Genomic DNA, 15,923 nt, shown 5'->3' with positions numbered 1-15,923 from the left:
GGCCAATACACAGTTACACTGCAGTTCCATGCTCGGTCAGCTTTGGCTAGGGAATACATCTTTCTCTTGTTTCAGGTTTATTTGTATTTCACAGTCTTGTTTTAATTAGGAATTTCTCTATTGATTTAGGTTGCTGTGTTTCTTTTTGTATCTGATTGAAAGCATGTTAGGATTTTAAACTACACTGTTTTAACTTATGTTTCCATAGTTTTTAAGAAAAACGTAGTGAATCATGTTTTTTTTTTCCCCCTTGAAATACGATTAGGATGACTAAAGTCACAAAAATGTATTTGAGAATAGTTTATCAGGTGGATTTCACTAAACATACGGTAATGTAAATTGTTAAAGCTAATTTCCCAAGAATTTAAAGATAAATATACTTTTGTCAGTTAATTGTTATGATTATTTTATGGTTACCTTGTGTTTCCTGGCTAGGTTTTTCAAAAATATTTATTTAAATGTATTTTATACACTATTTATACATTCAGATATACTGTAAGTGAAAAATTCCCATTGGTCTTTAGGATGGTAGTATTGAAAACCCATGGATTGCACTAGTTTATACTGATAGTCATTTGAGATATTATAATATAATGGAGGCAAAAGCCATTTAAAATGTTATAACGGTAGCTCCATAAGGTGCACTATTAGATGGATTAGTTGTTAGTCTGCCCAGGTGCTCAACGTTTCTCTTTATCAATTAGCTCAAGTGCTCTCAGGTGTGTTATTGCCTGACTAGTTCCCCTGGTGCTCATGCAGGTCTTGAATACACCAGGGCTTTCAAAATGTACGGTACACTACCTGGCTATTTTCAGTAAAAGAGAGTCAACAGTTGCAAGAATTACAAAAGCTTTTTGTCCTCATATCGGAGCACCATGTAGTACAAAAAAGAGACCTCTCTAGTCAGGATTTCCTTTTGTATATTTGCTTGGGATTGCTGATATCTGATAGGTTCGATTTGCAAGAAATACTTTGGATTTGAAAAATCTGGATCAGAGTGTCAAGTACTCTTTTATCTTGTTGCCGCTGCCATTCTGGACTGTAATCTGTCGGAACACAAACAAACAATCTATTTGGAATAAGGAATCAGCCAAAAGAGATGCACATGTTCTTAATGTAAATTGTGATTTCTTTATTAATATGGGGTGTTCTGTTTTTCTGTTGCACCTTTGTTGTAAACTCATTTTAAGTTTAGCTGACCTGTCCCTAATATCCATTTTTTCTGATATAGCACAGAGACAAAATTTCCATGTCTGCTCATTATAATGTAATAGTGAAGTAAAAGGTACCCTGACTGCCTGACTGTTATGTTGCTCCAAGGTGAGGTGCCACACATCTTCTGATTTCCAGTAAGGCTACAGGAGTTAGTATTCATTATTTTAGCCTGGTCGTTTTAATTTATTGCATGAAAAATGACTGTGCATAAGTTTGGTTTCCTATTTTATTGTGCAGAACCCATTGCTCACCAGCTTCCACCCAGTACATGACCTTGTTCAAAAATGCCTTTGGATCAAGCTTGTGTCCTGTCATTAGGACCCTCCTTGAAGAACAGCATTTAGAACAACGACACCGCCTATATTCTCCAGGGGACAGCCCTTGAGACATTCTTTTGCCTGACTTTTGGTACGACTTCTTTTGCCTGAGGTCTTGGATGCTAAAGCCCTGTTTGTCGAGAATGGAGGAGACAGGAATCCTATTAGGCCTGAAGGACACTTAATGTACAGTAACTTCACCCTATCGATATAGACCCTGTGTTATTCATTACTCATTCTGGAAGGAGGACAAGAGGTGGACTTGGAAACCCATTTCTGTGTTGGAATCCGTCACACAAGGTTACATCTGACAGACCGGTGAGTTTTTTGCCCTGCGATACTACGGCGTGAGTTCTTATCTGGCAGGACCTGTGAGGTGCAGTCACTTTTCCCCACTCCTTAGCCTTCAGAGGTAATAAATTGTATGAAAAGACACACAGACACTAGAGCTGCGTCTGGAAAGGTTCTGACTTTCAACCAGCCGCCTTTGCCTGCCCATGTTTGAACAAGTCAACCCCCCAGAGAAAAAGGCTTCACAAAGCTCCAAGTAATGCTCTCAGACATTCAACTAAACCAATGAGAACCAAAACATGTCTTTTGCTAATTTATGGACATAAGGTTTGTTTTTGGAAGAGGTGACTCAAATCAGATATTTATTTTTTCTACCAAAGGGCTTGTTGTTTCAGAATCCATGAGGTGGCCATCAATAGGAAAGCAAGGGGATGAGTGGCGCATAGATGCTGTCTATGGGAAGTGAAATCCAGTGTAAACATTGAACAGGAATGCAGGCAAATTAGTTTCATTGATCCCTTATTACTGCAAGCATTTAACATTCTGGCAAATTGTGTCATGTACCATATAAGCATATGGGTATTATGATGAATGAACATGTTTCAAATTAAATTGGTAATTTTTGGTGTTACTCTGTTTCACCACAGAGCAACTAGCTGGCAATGTAAAATATGAAATTAGTTTGGCCAAATACAGTATCTGTCATTTTAAAAGCCTGGTCTATAAGCAGCTCAAGATGTTATCTTAGCAAAATACTTTTTTTTTCATGATGTGTTTCTCTGCAGCATTTTAACCCACTATATTTGCTGTGAATTGTGTTTGCACAGAAATAATTCAAGATGATAGTAAAGATAACATTTTCTGTTGACGTTTTGGTTGTGGCATTAACAGTGTAATTTGAAAGCCGATTTGTTGTCACTGGTATTTTATGATGGACTTTTTCTAATTCGCATTGATTTATCTTTAGATTGTCATGTCCTTTGAACTCTAATGGGTCTCTGTCTAAGCAAAAAATGATTTAGTATTGATTCAGGTTACGTTTGATGCACTGTTCAATCTTATAGTCTGTTTTTCGTCATGGAATACACACAACCACTCTGAGGGAAAATGCAGGTTATAGAAGCAGTGACACAGCAAAAACCACCATATTAACTGATGCATTCCTGGGATCCATGACAGTGTAGCAATCTTCTACACTGGTGGGCTAAAATACACTTTTTTAGTCTCAAACAGGGAAAACTACGAGGGGACCTGATTCAAGTGCCTTTACACAAATGGTTGTAAGAGTGTGGAACAATCAAAGAGGGATATGGTAGGAAGGTACTCTTGGAAAAACTATTTTCTTTTAAGAAGTAGGTCACCTATAGGTTAGTTCTGTATGGTTTATGTGAATCTAATGGTTTCCTAATAGCTGGTTCTGTAATGACATGATAACACTCCACAGTGAGGTTTACTATGCTAATATCAAAGAAAGTGTCTGCTTCCAATACTTGTCTTCTAGCTTCATTTTGGTTATTTATATACTTTGCAATCAATATTTATCATATACAGATATACATTATTGAATAGATAGTACATTATTAAACAATAACCACAAATCACTATTTTGCAATAGGTTTTTTGAGGTTAGCACTTTGTGGTTTTCTTACTTGTTTTGCCCGGGTGTATTTTGTTTTTAAGAGATGGTCACTGATAAGAGGTTGGTGATGTTCAGAGTTCATTCTTTTGTTTGCTGAAAATCATCTCAGAATTTGTGTGTGCAAACCATAAAAAAACATTGAGGCCTAATATGGAATTTCTCTCCACAAAATAGTTTTTCCACTAAAATGTAGATGACCACAGGGGGATGGGTGTTTACTGTTCGAGGCTAGAACATTGTGTTTCTCAAAACCATACACCAGAAGGCAGCGACTCCCTGATGTAACTTAACAGGTGTTGGTATAATGCTTAATACAATGCATTATTGATGTGAAAAACAGCAAGAGCATTTTCCCTCAGAACCTACAATATAGTCAGTATGTAGGCTGTTCATAGTACCCCATCTGAGCTTCTACTTTTCTTGCTTTACTCTCTCCCTTGGACATGTCTCTAATGTGGACACCTATCTGTACACAGGGAGGCATGGTAACGCAGTGGTGACCATTGCTGGCTCATAGCTTCAGCACCCAGGCTTCAATTCCGGACCTGAGGTGCTGTCTGTGTAGAGTTCTCCCAGTGTTTCTGTGGGTTTTTTTCTCGGTACTTCAGTTTTCTCCCTCATTTATTTTTCTATGTAGTTATCTAAAGTTTTCACCATCAGTATTTTAGATTTAAGTTTCTCAGTGGAGCACTTTGGTGGAACAGACACCTTTAAACTAATGTAGTTAATATCAGACTGGTACCACTGAAGCAATGAAAGAACTCTTTGTAAGTTATGCTTCACAGAAGCTGCCAGTTTGAGACTGTATGTGTGCTGGGATTCTTACATTCTACACTTGATATAAGCATGGTATTTAGTCAGTGGGGAAAAAAATAATAACGCTGTGATTTGTGTTTTTTTTCTTTCATCTAACTCTAGTGTCTGTAAAAGAGCTTCAATTCTAGAATCTGTACTAAAACGACCTTAGTTTTTTCCTGAGGGGAAAAGCTTATCTTTCTCTTGAAGGCCATGGTAACATGCAGATGTTTGGGCTTTTTCTTCAAAGGTCTCACCATACTCTCTGGCATGCAAAGATGTTTTTTTATTCATTTTATAGCCTTCCAAGGTCTTTTCCCATAATCGTTCATGTCTGTTGACAATGTAGCCTTTTGTTTAGCTTTTCACAAGAGAGTCTTTTTCACAAGACTTCTTTCTACTCAGACCAGGGGATGACAATCGACTTATCTAGTAGGAAACAATTGAGGTGTTATAATCTAGTTTGAAGAGATCCACATGTCTTTGGTTTTCTGAGGGAAACAGAATTAGAAATAAACCCATCGCTATTTCTTTGTCTGTCTAACATGCCTGCAGTTTTTGCATGTTGATCTTGTAATTCTGAATTATAAAACAATGTGACTGGATTTGTTTAACTGTTCATCCTTTCCTGAAGAGTGAATCAAATTAAATAAAGTGTTTTAGACATTGTAAATTCGTTTTTTTTATTATTTTACTCAAAATGATGAGGTAAAACAAATCAGGTAAAAAATGAAAGTTCAATACCTTATCCAGCACTGCTCCTCTTATAAGGTCCTTGTGTGTCTCAGGAACTATCTGATCATCATTTTTCTTATTCTTTCTTGTTCTGTGCCTCTTCAGCAGTTTCACGCCAGGCCCCTGTCACTCTGTATGCTGGGTCTATTTTTGAATTTGATTGATGCTCTCCAGAGGAAGGCAGTGGCAGGGCGGTGACAGTTCTGACACCTTCCATTATCCGCTTGGCTGCCAAAACCAACAAGTGAGAAATATATATAGTACAGTATATGTATGCAAGTATTCTGTTGCCTTATCCAGTGTGAATGTGTTGTATTTGAATGATAGTCAACTCCCTTCAGCCCAGTGCTTCTTAACCTGTGGGTCCTGGATTTTTTTTAAATTTCCTCTGAGCTCTTGACCGTTGAGGCAAATTGATCAAATTGATCCCTTCAGTTCATCTTTTTGCTTCACTGGACATTTTCAACTTGTTCCCGCCCTCAGACTTTGTTTTCTAACGTGCTCTGCTACAGGTGTGTGGCTGCAAAAACACGTGGCAGGCAAGCTTGCTTGTGCAGTGGTAGCTGCACTATTTCACTATTTCTGTCTGAACAGTCCTTCCTAGGGACTGCTTTGCTTCATAGTGTCCGGGCTCAGGGTGTGTGACATTTTCTCACAAATTCTCTTTGTTAAGCAGCGTGGTTATTACTTGCATCCTATACATGTGAAAGAGGGTAGATTTGAAATTGGTATGGGAACGATAGCAATTACTTCCCCCACCCAGCTTAAGAGCTGAAAGAAGGTCTTAAAAATAAACTGTAGATCACTCAACCTAATTGAAAAAATTAACTTTTTGTACTGAGACCCAGAAGACACAGCCGTTCCTCAGGATCAAGGTTTGGCAGAGTGCTTTATGGTATGAGAAAACTGTTATTAAATTGGCAGAATTTTTAACCAGACTGAATTATTAAATTGTTCAGACAGAAATACATGTAGCTCCCACTAAATAACAGCTGGCTATCACATTGAAATGCAGCGGTATCTCTGTTACATAGACTATTTCTACCAGGTGTTGCAGTGTTTTCTGAAATATAAAAAAAAACAACTCTTGAGACTCATCCTGTTCAGTGAATGTGTCTGTATAAGTCACATTATGGTAAATTGTGACACTGCCACATAAGGGCAGTTCTTAATGGATATTATTTAAATAAAAAAAGGAAAAACTTCAAAGTGGATTGGGTTTGATCTCACCTTATCTTTTCTAATCTGTTTTTATTGTTCATTTATACAGTATGTTATACTCTTTTGTAACCAACCATGGTCTCTAGAGAGCCGTGCTCTGACTTACCTTTTTGCTATCCCTGTGGGTAGATGTCTCAGGCGACTGTTATTTTTGATGCACACTTTGTGCATAGAGGTGAAGGAGTCCTTGCTTGTTTGCCTCCAGATCTGTTTTTGGAGGGAAATTCTCAAAGACAAATTGTTTGCCTACTTTGTCTTTTTGTAGACTGCTGCTTTCCCGAACGGTTTTGTTTTGTTCTTAAAATGAAATGGTTCCTTCTTTTTTTTTGGTGGGGGAGGTTATACCTATTGATGGATTTCAGAGTTTTCATTTTCATCTTTTTATTTCAGATTTGCGGTCTTAACCTTTTACATCTGCTGTTGTTGCATCCAGAACCCAACAGACAGACTTGGGTGAGATTGGACTTGTAGTGTTTTATGTCTGCTACTTTTTATTTTTAAGCCTATTTAATATATTTCAGGATTTAGAACATGTGGAATTTAGACCCAGAGAAAATGAACATTGGTTTCTCTACTGTATGTTTCAGTGTATAAGAGTTCACTTAATATTAAGGGGTGGTTTGAAAGGGAGATTTCTCCAAAGCAAGACTTTTGTCTCTAGAGATGTTTTAGACCAGTTGGGGGAACCCTTCTCTTTGGAGCAGGCTTTTCAAACGATTGCCCCACTTTGATGACAGGGACACTGTGCTGTCCTTCAGATCAGACAATTAACCATGGTTCTGACTCCTTATTCATTTAAGACACTATTGCTCTGTTATAGTTCAGGTGGCTGTGTCAGCATGCATAGGCTGCAGTGGAACAAGTAATAGGTTTATTCCATGCTGAAAAGAGTAGAAAGGAAACACAATGTTTCGGCTGTGGAGCCTTCTTCGGGTGTTGTAGTGGGACTGCAGGTGCACCACTCAGGTAGGGCCTGCATGTGAGGGCTGGATGAAGTGATTTCTCTCCTGTATGTAATGCACTTTGAGAATGTGTTGATGAGTGCTAGAAATATTCAAGAAAATATGTATTTTTTTTTAATATTGCTTTGTTTGTGCTGTGTGGGCACAGTGTGACTGAACACACTTATTTTTGAAGCTTTGATTTGATGATTTTATACCAAACTGGAGTCCTTAGTGCTTCTTAATAGGAAAGAAGGTGTTTCGAACTGACTCCAGTCAATATTCTAGCATAAAAAGATCAGGCCTAAATCTAGCTGTTTAATTGTACAGTGAGTGATGCAGATGTTTAATGAAGATATCATTCATCTAAGCAAGACATATTAAATTGGCCATTTTGTGCTCCTACACTGAGCATCCAAAACTTCTCACTTATAGCAGCAAGAAATTCACAAAGTTATTGTTAGGAACACTTTGATATTTTTTTTAATTTGGTGCGCTGACATTTTATTGAACAGAGATGGTAGAGGGAAATTCATTATGCTGGTTAACATTAGTCATTAGCATTGAACCTATTGTGAAAGTCTCCATCTGCAATGCATGCTTTGTACTTGTTTGCAGGTACTGCCCCGTGGGATTCTGTCCCGTTCTTCTGATGCAGTAGATCCAAGTCCCTCTTCCCAGTCCTTAAGACCTACTTGTCATATGTTATCCCACAAATGTTCAATGGGGCTTCGGTCTGGTATGTTATATAATTATGTAAATCTTATAGATAAGTTATATTTTAACTTATCTGTTATATAGGAACAAGTAATAGGTTTATTCCATGCTGAAAAAAAGAAGAAAGAGAACACAACGTTTCGGCCGTGGAGCCTTCTTCAGGTGTGAGAGAGACAGGGCCATGAGCAAAGGGCTCAGTTTTGTACCAGTTCCCAGGAAGCTGGACATCCCCCAGACCGATGTCGACCTTAACCGCTTTTACCGCAGGATCCGTCTCAGAGCACATTTTGCCGACAATTCCCCTTCACTGGCAGCTGATAACAACCCGGTTATTGATGTCATTAACAACATTAATCCCAAACAGAGCTGTTGGACTCCCTCCTCTGGCCATTTTCCACCAGTTGATTATTTCATCAACCAATGCACTAATCAAGCTCCCAAGGCACTCCCTATACCCAGTAAACACAGGTCTAACCTCACCCAAGGAGAAAATCAGGCGCTCCAGTCTCTCCGCAACAGGGATGATATCTTCATCAAACCAGCGGACAAAGGAGGTGCTGTTGTGGTGTGGCGTAAGGATCTATATATCTTTGAAGCCTCTAGGGCCCTGTCTCTCTCACACCTGAAGAAGGCTCCACGGCCGAAATGTTGTGTTCTCTTTTTTCTTTTTTTCAGCATGGAATAAACATATTACTTATTCCTTTGCAGCCTACGCATGCTGACGCAGCTACCCACCTGAACTATTATCTGTTATATATATATTTAATAACAATAATTGCTTACACTTATATAGCGCTTTTCTGGACACTCAACTCAAAGCGCTTTACAGGTCATGGGAACCCTCCACCACCACCACCACTGTGCAGCCCCACCTGGATGATGCGACGGCAGCCATAGTGCGCCAGAATGCTCACCACACATCAGCTATCAGTGGGGAGGAGAGCAGAGTAATATAGCCACTTCATAGAGGGGGATTATTAAGACGCCCTGATTGGTAAAGGCCAATGGGAATTTTGGCCAGGACGCCGGGGTTACACCCCTACTCTTTTCGAGAAACGCCCTGGGATTTTTAATGACCACAGAGAGTCAGGACCTCGTTTTTACGTCTCATCTGAAGGACGGCGCCTGTTTACAGTATAGTGTCCCCGTCACTATACTGGGGCATTAGGACCCATATTGACCGCAGGGTGAGCACCCCCTGCTGGCCCCACTAACACCTCTTCCAGCAGCAACCTTGTTTTTTCCCAGGAGGTCTCCTATCCAGGTCCTGACCATGCTCACACCCGCTTAGCTTCAGTGGTTTGCCAGTTGTGAGTTTCAGGGCGATATGGCTGCTGTTTATACAGTATACTGTTACTCTGCCGTCTTGCAAGGAAGCAACTGTTATACGAGCAGTTTGACGATGTGCATGATCCTGCAGGAATGCTGTTACATAACGATGAGCCCCTGAGAAGGACAACAAGTCATGTTTCAGCATTAAGTTGAGTTCTTATACAGAGCACCAGCTGTGGCTATGAAGCATCCTAATGTGTAACCATCAGATAAGTGGTTTAGGATGTCACAACTGGAACATATCATAAGCATTCAGCAGATCCAAAATTCAGACTGGACTGCAGTGAATGCCATGTCAACTGTTGAGCTGACATGACCCCTCACGAGCATCGATGGTCTGACGATGCCTGTGGGAGTGCCACAGAGAATCTGTCCATCCATTTTCTAACTGCTTTTGTTAGAGCCAGAGCCGATACTGGCAAGCAAAGGGCACAAAGCAGGGCACAACCTGGATGGGGCACCAGTCCATTGCAGGGCACACACACTGTTTTCCCGGAAGCCAATTAACCTACCAGTGTGTCTTTCGACTGTGGCTTTTTTTTTTACCTGCACCCGCCTGTCCCAATCTGAAATGGTTTATTTTGAACCCGACCCCGCCCGAACCGAGTGTAAACCCACACCTACCCGCGGGTGTGAGTCAACCCACGCATCACCAGTGGGAGGAAACCCCCGCAAACGTGAAGGAAGTGTCCCGTGCCGCCACAGAGATCTCCACATCGATTCTTTGCCAGGACTAGTCTGAATTCCCTCCACCACAATTGCTGATCTTGTTGATATTGTTAAACAAGGGAGCACTTGGTAGTATGACTTGTTTTGTATTTTTGGAAGTGTATAGTTTTTCCAGCCTTGTGCTCCTGGATGCTGTATCTATACAAAAGCACTCCTTTAACAGAATGCCAAGGAGTAATACAAATTAAAAACGTCTTCACTAAGATGATCTGACAGAGTTTTTCTTTATTTAAACAGCTTAAGTACCCTGAGGTTTGCGATTAGCTGAAAATCCATACAGAAACACACCCAGAATTAATTTTGCAATGCAGAGTCTGTTCTGACTGCACACCACAGCCCATATTTTATTCGTGTCTTTCCAGAGCTTTCCCTTCCTCACTGTGTCTCAGGACATCATGCTGTGCTCCATCTGCAGAGAATTCAAACGGCACAACATAACATAACTGATGCACTGAAACCAAAGGCACAGTTGTAACTACCCAGGGATACTGTATGTGGTAGTTTAAAATATTTTAAATACAAAATTGTGGTCAAGTGTGCAGTTCCACATCATTTCAGAGAGCGTTCCTGGGAGCATCACTTCATGGGAAAAGTAGTCACAGGGGCCTTTTTACTGTCATGATAAGTGCAGAGTCATGGGGGGGTCACCTGGGTGAACTGAAAAGTGAGCAAAGCTGTCAAATAGGAATTTTTTAATTGCTTTTTTCCATATTTTACCAGTTACATCTGGGGAATAATTGCAGCCTTTATGTAACAAAAAGGGAAGAAAGCATGATCTTTGGTGAAGTATATTGGATGCTACACATCGCAGTATTCACATTGGCTCTTAAAGAGCTTGCTGCAATTCAAGAAGATTTCCTTTAATGAATGAATGTTGATCATTCCTCAATAATTAATGTAATTTATTACATGGATCAGAAGATAAAGTGATGTATTCGGTTTGTGCTATTCTTACTTTTTAATATGCATTTACAGGTCAGATCCTATGATATAGGAGGTTAGTTTTAAAACTCAGGCATATACACCCTTCCAGATACAATTTAAGTAATATATGTAGTAAATAGACTCTGTTTCGCATGGAGGAATGGATCTATAACAAATTTAATCTTTTATTCAATGGTTGCTTTGCTGGCAGTGGCAGAAAGATTCATACCAGCTCTTTAAATTATTCAGTCTATGCTTAGGCAGTGGATCACTTTTACTCGATGACATAGAATGAATAATGAAGATACTCTTCAAATGCTCAATGCATTATGTCTCTAGTCTAAAGCAAGGTCTGTTCCCATTAAATTTAAGAATTTGCGTGTTGACGATTCATATTTATTTATAAAGCATTCAAGAATACATAATCATGTCTCTGGATAAAGAATTAGTCTATTTATTTATTCATACCATATCCCATGCAGGCTTAGGAGCACAATTAGGTGAACTGCATGATTTGCATTTATTCTTAGATTATAATTAAATTGCATTGTTTTGCATAAATGACTCGAGGTTCAGACATGCTTGGGTCACCTGAATATAATTAATATAGTTGGAGCAACCACTGCCTGCTGCAGTCTGTTCTTAGGCAGTGTTACTGAGTCACATTAAAATGCTCTGTAGCGGCTGCAATTCTAAATGAGCACTGTGCTGAGCAATTCACATCTGTACACAAGAACATCATTGAGGTCTTTAGCCATTACCAGCCCTTTCTTGGTTGCAATACAATGCAATACTATGATTCAAGGCATTAACACCAAGACATAAAAAAAAACATTATTTTGTGATGTAAATATTCTGCCTCCCAGGATAAGCCTTAAAGAGTGCCGGCTTTAAGTTTATCAGACTTGCTTTGCGTCTCCACGGATGTGGGTTGAGATTTGAGAGAATGGTTGTGGCGGTTCTTTTTGTAAGTACTGCATGTTTTGACAGTCCTCATATGGGTACACCAGTGTCTTCCCTGTTCACTAACGGTTCATTGTATGTTCCAGCAGCTGAGCTGTTCTCATTAACAGCTTGGCCCCTTGTACGGTTCTGTACAGTTTCACCTTTGGTCACTTTCCAGAACAAAGCATAATAAAGCATGAGCCGTTCTGCGCACAAAGCCTTTTGCTTAGTCTAACTCATTATATATCAATTTCTTTTGCTCATATTTTCCATTTTAGATAGACTTTTGATTATTTGTTATTCCAGTAAGTGATGGCGTCTTGAGGCACACAGTGCAATACTAAAAAATAAAGGAAGCCCTTGATAATTACCAACATTGCTCACCAGTAAAGCTCTGAAGTGTTTTTGTTTACAAAATGTAACCACAGATGCATCTTGCAACTTTAGCAGTATTTTTATAGATGTTTTTGTTACTCAGCTTAATTTTATTATACCTAAAAAGCATAAGGTTCTGAATCTGATATTTATTTTTGGTTTTCACAGAACTCCACAGAAAAACAATTAGTCCAGCAGTCAAGCTCTTGGCAAAGAACTCTGGTCCAATTAGAAGCAATTAGCTGGTCAACTCGCTTTTATGAAGTCAGTGTTCACATAAAGAGATCTCCACTACTGCCCAACTACTACTGCCCAATTACTACTAGGCAATTAAAGGGGAATAATTGCCTTTGTGGGGTTCTTCATTTGTGAAGGTCCAAGTTTTTAATAACATCTACTTTTAATAGCGGTGGTATACTATTATATATATATACTGTGTAGAGCTTGTTAAAATGACTCATTCCACAGTTTTATTTAATGAGACCATGCATCAATTTTCCCACTCAGACTGTGACATTAAAATTGAAGTCTATGGAAACGGATGGGTTTGTTATACTGTACATCTATTCTGTTAGCTCCATTTTCAATGACTATTTTGTGATGGGATGTCAGGTTCTGCAGGATATATTTTTCATTATTCTTAAACATTTATTTTATAAGAAATATGGTACTGAATTTGGAATCTTTTGCAAATTTATGAGGTTTGATCTTAGAGCACATGAGGTAAACCGCTGTCTATCATTATTTCTTCTGACTCCGTCATTTTTTTAAACGATTTTTCACTATACGTAGCAGCTGCAACTTTAGATAATATTGAAATGACAAGAACTAAAGACTGGAATTGTCCATTTACGAAACATACCAGACTGCTTTGACTAACCAGCTTTTATCTCTCGCTCACTAGCTGTGAGGAGTCCTTGTTTGTGATTTCATTTCCTGTGTATGCAGAGTGAGGGGTAATTTCCTGTCAGTCAGTTGTAATTCAATAAAGCCTATTGCTCACAGCCTGGATACATAAGATTAGGGGCATTTGCTAGTCCACTTGATTGTGTGGAGTGTGGTGCTGGGTCACTTGTTTATGATGTCTATATAAATATATTTTAGAGCAGTGCTTTGCGCAAATGTCACACTGGATATTAAGACTCACTGTTGGCTTGAACTCTGTATGTCACAAATGAAAAATGATCCAAGAAAAACAGATGAATAGGTACTGTACTTTACAGAGCTCCCACAGCTTTCTAGAATGATCCTGCTACAGAATGGCAAGGTCATTCTAGGGCCTATCGCTCTCACTACGGTACTTTCAGATAGTACAGTTTATAGTATGTTGTACATACCTTTCTATATGTTTTAGCATACAGAAAATTAATCTGAAGTTTGTGATTGCATACCCACCAGCATGATAGGTAATTTGGCTGGCATGCTGTAAAATATTCTATTTTTCATATTTTAAAGTAAGACCCATCTTCAGTATAACAAATGTTTCTTGTAATTAGACCTAACAAAGTTTAGATGAGTGACTTTATAATTTCTCTGATAGGCTCTCAGAGCTATTGTATACATTTATTTCATGTGAAACCTTTTATTTATAGGGTTTCCCACCTGTCTTCATTTTTTAAAGTTTGTATTTATTCTCACAGGTTATTCCCCAGTCCTTCATAATTTCATTTCCTGCCTGAGGACGAGTGTATCTCAGAACCACTGGCCGCTTGTGGAGATTTCTGATATTGTCTAGCTTTTTTAATTCCAGATAGCCTAGTTTTATTTTTTATGAAGCCTTCGTTATGCTTAGGTTCTTTGTGCAGGCTGTTTCCAGTTGAATGTTAATAAGTGCGTAATAGTTAGTCATTCATTAAAAAGGTAAACAGGTTCCTTACCAACCTTTTTACAGTGCTTGCCCAAGTTTGTCTCGCAGATAATGCAGAAGACAGTGTTCCTAATCTTGTCTAGTTTCCATGGTGTGAAGGTCAGACTACAGCAAAATTTCCAAATGTGCGTTTGTTAAATATGTTTTAAAAGTGCTCTTTTGTGCAAATGTCTTAGTTCCTACAGCATTCAGCTGTGTTCTTCTTTTGTAATTAATGTCTTTGGATGCACTGTGGAGAACTCCCACTCACTGAGGCAGTCCTCTGCCTTAGACTTTGTTGATTCCCCCCATCATTAGAGCTTAAATGTGACTGTTAAAATTGAAGATCAGACTGCCTACGTAAATCATCCAAGTGCTGCTGAAAATACCTTTTGAAGGCAACATGTCTTATCTGATGGTTGCCCACACCACGGCCTTCCATTTTGCTCTTAATTATTGAAAACAATGTTGCAGAACTCTGAATCATTCCTCTTGAAATGGTCAGGGGTTGGCATTTTCTGGCAGAAATTCCAGTTCTAATTGATGGCTCTTAAAGCAAACATGCTACCTCATCACCAATATCTGGACTTGTTAACAAGACAGAAACCCGCTCCTTTATCTACGTGTACCCCCCAGGGGCTGTGAACATTGCACTACGCAGAATTCTGACATTTACTTGCAGCGAGAAGCATTCCATTCTTTTTTGTATTATTGATAAGCAGTGATTCATATGGGTCGGAGAAGACAGCCCTTTAACACAGCTCCCAAAGCATTTATGGGATGCAGCATAAGAATACAGGAAGTGAACTTCTCAGTAAATGTAAATGGAGGTGTTCAACTTTCACCTGAAACACTTAAGCTCTGCCCCAGAACCCATACGCCTATGCCACAAGCCCGCAAGCAACTGTGACTTGCCCCTTCCCACTTGTGGCAACCCAATTGACTAGTAAGCCTGCCCAGATCAATTTATGAACATAGGGCAGCAATGCTATTATTTAGAAATGTTTAAACACTTTCACTAATAGAATAATGTTCTACTCCCTTTTTAGCATTCATGCCAGACAGCAAAGCTGTAGACCTTTGTCTGTCATTGGCACCTGGCCACACTTTCCATTTAATCTGAATAGAATATCAGATAGGCGACAAGGAAGGGAGGCCATTCAGCCCAATAAGCACATTTCACTCAATTTCTCTGTAGTCCCACAGATGGTACTGGTTCTACTGGGAACCCCTCCCTGGAATATGAAATGTGCTTGAACCCCACCCTGGAAATGGACAAATTAGAGTAGTCAATCTCAAACCTAAACTGCATGACTGTGGAGACAGAAGAAACCATTAAAAACCAATGTGAAATTAAAATAAAACATGCATATTCAATACAGACAGCAGCTTTTGGCTGGAATCAAGCCTAGGAGCTGTGAAACAGCTAAGCTAACCTCCCTGACACTGTGTCACCCTAATGGCATCAAGCTCATTGCAGTTCTAGGAACTCTTTATTGAACATTTGTTTTCTTTTCTGTTTGCATGTAGTGTTTGATGAGATTTATTGGAATGCCATAACGGCAAATGCAGTTATTCTCATATAGCTGTTTTCACTGCTTATCTGTTTCCAGCTGTTTTGCAGTAAAAAAACGTATCATGAAACAGGTTTCCTGTTTTTGGTATTTTGTGTGACAGATCACAGACAGTTCTGCTGATGCATTAGTGATTTGTAGAGCAGAATTAGCACAGTGGGAACAGCGCACATTGCCTAGGGCTTTAGCGCTGGGGGAAGGGGGCACGTTTGGATCTGACTGGAAATCCTCCCACTTTTGGGTCAAGGATCGCAGCCCTACACCTTTCATTAGCAGTTCCTCAGCTCTCCCATCCTTCACATCGGTTCCTGTGCACTCGCTGCTCTG

General features: G+C 39.4%; 1 long non-coding RNA gene across 2 annotated transcripts in view; it reads right to left on the bottom strand.

Moving 5' to 3' along the window:
• The window catches only part of LOC138242170 (uncharacterized), a 29,102-nt gene extending 23,990 nt beyond the window's left edge, over positions 1–5,112 (bottom strand). For both annotated transcript variants that reach the window (XR_011191424.1, XR_011191425.1), the window contains exon 1: positions 5,002–5,112. This is a non-coding gene — a long non-coding RNA (uncharacterized lncRNA). The remainder of the gene's footprint in view (positions 1–5,001) is intronic.
• Between the last annotated feature and the right edge of the window lie 10,811 nt (positions 5,113–15,923).

This window comes from Lepisosteus oculatus, chromosome 13, assembly GCF_040954835.1.
Source record: "Lepisosteus oculatus isolate fLepOcu1 chromosome 13, fLepOcu1.hap2, whole genome shotgun sequence".
In the NCBI taxonomy this organism is placed as follows: Eukaryota; Metazoa; Chordata; class Actinopteri; order Semionotiformes; family Lepisosteidae; genus Lepisosteus; species Lepisosteus oculatus.
The sequence above is the reverse complement of the archived record's forward strand: the minus strand, read 5'-3'. Positions and strand labels throughout refer to the sequence as shown.